The 5,527-nt window shown below is 41.0% G+C and overlaps 1 long non-coding RNA gene across 1 annotated transcript; it reads left to right on the plus strand.

The window, feature by feature from the left end:
- Positions 1 to 317: 317 nt before the first annotated feature.
- Positions 318 to 3,611, plus strand: LOC147913595 (uncharacterized). Its single transcript, XR_015556440.1, has 2 exons — positions 318 to 525; positions 3,384 to 3,611. It is a non-coding gene; the product is annotated as an uncharacterized LOC147913595 (long non-coding RNA).
- Positions 3,612 to 5,527: the final 1,916 nt, after the last annotated feature.

Raw genomic sequence — 5,527 nt, forward strand, 5'->3', positions numbered from 1 at the left:
TTCCCACGCCCCCTTCTTCAGCGGGACTCTCTATACGGACCGCGCTCTACTGCTCCCTGTAAGAGGTTGGACCAGTCCAATTCCTCCAAGACGTAGGAGAGAGAGACGCATAATTTCATAAGTAAATATTCAGAAGACAACTTGGGTTTTTGGATTCTCTTCTTGGCCCCGATGTCCACTCTGTAATTCTCTTCTACGTCTACGACAGCCCACCACAACTCCCCCCGCCGCTTTGGATTCTCCCGACCCGGAATGTCCAATGAAACGGCCCCTTTTCTGGGACTTCCCGCCGCTGTCTCTGGGCTCACGCCTTCTCTGGAGTTCCGGGACGTCCGGCTTCCTGGAAGCCGGCGGCTCTAGGAGAGTCTTCGTCGTTTGCCTCTCTGCAGAGACTCGGGCTTCGAAGCCCGGCGTGATTGCCTCTTGCTTGGTGAAGTCCTCACTACATCATTAGCTCCATGAGAGCAGACGCCTTGTCCAACGAATTCGCTGCTCTAATTCCCAGAACAGGCCCGGGACACACATGTGAGTCCGAAGCTTGGAGAATCTTCACAACTAAGGTCTCTCCTCACATGGAATTTATACTCTAGGTTGGGGTTACGTAGAAAATAAAAACTTTATACTTTCCGTATGACAAAAAATGTTTTGAATAGTAGGGGTGTGAGTGTGACACTTCTGAGCTGAAACCTGCATATTGAGAGAGAGTCGTGACAATCTAGAGGAAGAAAATTCTCTCCTATTAACTAAGAAGTTGCCTTGTGCCAGACACTATGCCAGAGGTTAAGGCGTGGTCCCTGGCTTTCAGGAACTTACAGTCTCGTACATTGTTTCTTAGCGTGGTTCGGAAACCAACAGCATCAATATCATTTGGGAGTTTTGTTAGAAATGCAGAATCTGCAGGTTCCATACTGGATCAAAATGGGCATTTTTACAAGATCCCGAGGTGATTCATATGCATATTAAAGTTTCAGAAGGGCTAGTGTTGTAGATGTTACAAGGCATACAAACTTATGTCCTCTTTGGCCTGTGGCTGAATTGCTCCGCACCCACAACTGTCTTTCTAACAGGATTCCAGGTGACATCTAAGACCTGGTCATTAAGAATCTGACGCCAACCTAATTTCTGTGCCTTCAGGGAGCACCCCTAACTCAATCCCTGCCATACAGTAGAGCTACCCAAAGTGTGGTAGACTTACACTAGTGGTGCATGAATGAACATTGTTCATTTTAATAGTTATATATTTAGTTTAAATGTTTATTATAGTAAGCAATGCCAGTAATGAGTTTCCTCTTTAAGTACATTTATAAAAGAATAAAAGTTAGCTGGTTTAAACAACATTAAGTAAATTAACTATAGGTAATGTGGAGATATGGCAAAAATCATGAAGGTGTTTGGGCAACACTGGTCTGATCAAGTCACCCACCTGCTTAAAATTTTTCAATGATTCCTCATGTTTTTTGGGATAAAGTTCAAATTCATTAACATCACATACAAACCTCTGGCTCCAGTACTTTTTAATCACTACCCCCAAATTAGCTGCAGCCCTGAGAGTCCAGTCATTGGAACTTCATTGTCCAACAGTTCAGGTTAGGTCTCATACAGACACACACACCCCTATTTAGAATGTTCCCTTACTCTTTGGCTATAACACTACACATCAAAACATAACTGTGACCCAAATAAAAAAAATCTTTTCAAATTGTGGTAGGATCCAAAACATAATTCATGGTATCAGCTACATAAATAATAAAATCCTAAGTTTATTCAGTCTTTCACAACCTTGCAAAATTTCCTATTAAGCTTTAAACTACAAAGTAGGACTGCCATCTTGTGGACAGATCTACCACTTACTCATCATATCATGCTCTACCTATGCTGCTTATATGTGGAGGAAGGAAGAGTGTGTGTGTGTCTGTGTGTGTGTGTATGTAGTTGAGATGGAATGTGTGGGTGTGTGTGTGGAAGAGAGCGAGAGTGAAAGAGAGAATGGTTGAGACGGAATGCCATTATTAACATATATGTATGGTGTTGGTAGGTGTGGGTGTTTTCCACCTCATGCTTTTTCTTCAGCTCCCAACTGGTCCTACAGCTAATTACATAATTAGAGTGATGGAGGAGGCTGGACCCAAGAGCTCCAATTCTCATTTTGTGTTGTGACTTCCTATACGCTTTGAGGAGTTAATGCTTGGAGTGGTAAGCCCCCATAATGGAGGGAAGTAGTAAAAGAGTTGAAAATGGAGGACACAGAAGGAGAAAGTGGATGACCAAGAGAGTAAAAAATAAAGGAGACAAAAGGGAAGGAAGAAGAGGGTTCTCAAGATGAGACTCCAGATTGCTTATATCTTCTTACTCATTAATGTTGCTAGTTAAATGTAGTTTAAAAATCTCTTTTATAATGTCCGTGGCCCAGTCTAGCATAAAAACAAGGGTGTAGGCAACAGAAAGCCTTGACGTTTCTCCAGGTTGCCTTACCAGCTCATGTCAGGTTTCTGCCGGAACTCTAGCATTTTACTGCAGAAGAAAATGAGGTCCTTGAAATTGTTTGTGCTTAGGAGACACTGAAAGCCCCCGGGAGAGGAAATGAGCAGACAGGAAGAGAGTAGACATGGAAGACCAGATGAGTGCATTGCTGGAAAGCTCTAATTGTTAGTTTTCTTAATGTGGAGTCAAATCTGATTCCATGGAGCCCAACTCCCTGCCCTGAGCTGGAGTTGGGTGGTTGCATATGCACAGGGGTGGGGGGATGTGAAAGGGAAGGAGGCTATCATGAGGGCAAAATAGACCCCAGGAAAGTGGTTTGATCTTATAATTGGAAACATTGCCTTGCCATGTTAGGGCCAGAGGCATTAATCATGGCTCCTCCTAATCCATAATTTTGATGGTTGGCATTTCCTTTCCCCATTCCTCTCAGAATCCTACCCGGGCAAATACCACCCTAGCCTGGAGTTTTTTCTCCCTTCCATGTCTTAACTTTACTGCCTTGTATTGATAATTAATTTTACATTCATGTTTTATCTCCCTTAACTACATTAAAGAAAAAACATTATTGGCATTTCTTGACATCAACAGAAGTTAAAAGGGTAATATAATGAATTCCTATTTACCTGTTACCCAGTTTCAGCCATAGTCAACATTTTACCTGTCTGTCTGTATTTTAAGCTCCTTAATGGAGAGCTATGACTCATAAATGTTTAAGATGGCTTCAGTCATAATTGGGGGCATGGTTATTTTTGACACCTCACTTAAGTGGTCAAGATCTGAAGTCAAAGCTGCTCTAGTTAATGTTTATTCTCCCATTTTCTCTTGGATCTCTGCATTTCCTATTAAACAGAAACACTTGCATCCATTTTGCCTTACAAACTCTGCTTTCCCTTTTCTCGTAGTTGTGTGTGGGATCTAAGTCTGATATTTACCTCACTGGCTGACGTGAGATACGAAGGCGTTGAGATCACTGGTGTCACGAGATTGCAAAGATCAGAAAGGAAGCACCTCAGGATTAACACCGTATTTAGAACGGATATTGTGGAGCTAGTCTAGATGTCCATACTCTAATTCTTATGATGTCCTGTTAGGCCTCATGATATCAATAAAGTCTAAAATTTTGCAAGCTAGTTCAGCTGGTCTGTCTGCTTTTAAATTATTTTCAGACTCAAGTAGCCAAAGCTACTTTGACAAGAAGGTCTTGACACTGGTAAGTTTTGTGAAATAAAAGAAGGAAAAATGTGCTTATCGTCTCTTCACTGTGGCTTTAGCATAAGTCTTATTTGAATGGTGACATGACTGAAGATATGCTGTTACCTGGTGGTATTTTGTACTAATGTCAGGAGAAATTCCCAAGACTAGAAATGACTTCTGAAGTGTTAAAACTGCAAACTTTGAGAATCCCCTGGAAGGCCTAGCCCATTATTTTCTCCCAAAGCCATTCTTGCCTCAGAATTACGTGGGGTTCTTGTTAAAATGCAGATTCCTGGGTTCTCCACCACTCTGAATCAGAATCTCCAGAGTTTGGAATCCAGGAATCTGCATTGTCAGCAAATGCCCCCAGATGATTCTAGTGCATAGCGAAGTTAGGAACAGCTAGCCTAGCCTCTGCCCCTGTGTAGTAGTTAGGATGTACCAGAAGTCTTTAAATTCTTGCCTGCTCACATACAAGGAATGAAGACAGGACAGAAAACTTGCACTCATTTTTAAGTTCAGAATTTACAACCCTTTTACCTACTTTGCTAAATACATCCCTATTTTTTATGTTCCATAAAAATGCACAGGGATAGCAACAGAAAAACTGTTGGAAGGAGGTGCAGATCAGTTTTGTGTCCCTGTATTTGTACCAGGGAAAAGTATCAAGGCAAAAAGGTGCTTCTCTCACTTTATCCTTGACTGTGTTTTTTCCCCTGCAATTACTTTTGTGGCTTCCCTTTATTGTACCTAAAGGGGAAGAAATCTTTCTCTATGTTACATTAAAAGTAGTAGGTAACATTCTAGTAAGAATGCATCCCTTAAATCATTGGGTTCCACCCTTATGCAATGTTAGTGCGAATGTAAAATGGTGCAGCCACTATGGAAAACAGTATGGAGGCTCCTCAAAAAATTAAAAATAGAAATACCATATGATACAGCAGTCCCACATCTGGGTATTTATCCAAAAGAACTAAAAGCAGACTCTTGAAGGGATATTTACATACCCATGTTCACAGGACCATTAGTCACAATAGCCAAGAGGTGGATGCAACCCAAGTGTCTGCTGATGGATGAATGGGTCAACAAAATGTGGTATTTATGTACAATGTAACATTATTCAGCCTCAAAAAGGAAAGAAATTCTGAGACAGGCTACAACATGGATGAACCTTGAGGACATTATACTAAGTGAAATAAGCCTGTCACACACACACAAATACTGTATGATTCCACTTATATGAGGTATCTAGACTATGTAGCTCTCAGACTTGAATATGTAATGTAAATAAGGATTGCAATAAAAATGCTTTTAAAACATTTATACTTTCTTTAGGCTAGTTAAGTAGGGTAAAATGACTATATTTACTCTTTTATTATCATTATCCAACTATTATTTAATCCCATAAAATTTGGCCTTCCTCCCAAAGAGGAAGTATTTGAAAACGTCTTTGTTGTGGCAGAAGACTGTTAGTTACGGGACTTTCTGTCGTCTGTATGTTGTATCTGTTCTCCAGACCATTTGCTCAGCCATTTCAATTTCTGTGGAAGACGGATCCTATCTCCTTAGACTTCTGACTATCTGGCTTGTATTCCCTTTCAGGGTCTGTGTACTCCTGAAACCCATATGCCTGCAACATTTGATCAAATGTTTGCCTCAACTTCCTCTTATTAGTGGTATTCTTACTTTCTTTTCTGACTTCCAACCAAGGTGAGTTTCTGGACTTCCAACTATACATTCCAATCACCCACCCTCTTAAGGAACACACTAATGGCTCCCTAACTAGCCATTTGTGTGATTGATTTTTGATGATCCAAAGGCTCATTCTGAACCTATGGTCCCGGAATTGAGA

Source organism: Ceratotherium simum, chromosome 26 (assembly GCF_057802395.1).
Source record: "Ceratotherium simum simum isolate JZ-2026a chromosome 26, ASM5780239v1, whole genome shotgun sequence".
Lineage (NCBI taxonomy): Eukaryota > Metazoa > Chordata > Mammalia > Perissodactyla > Rhinocerotidae > Ceratotherium > Ceratotherium simum.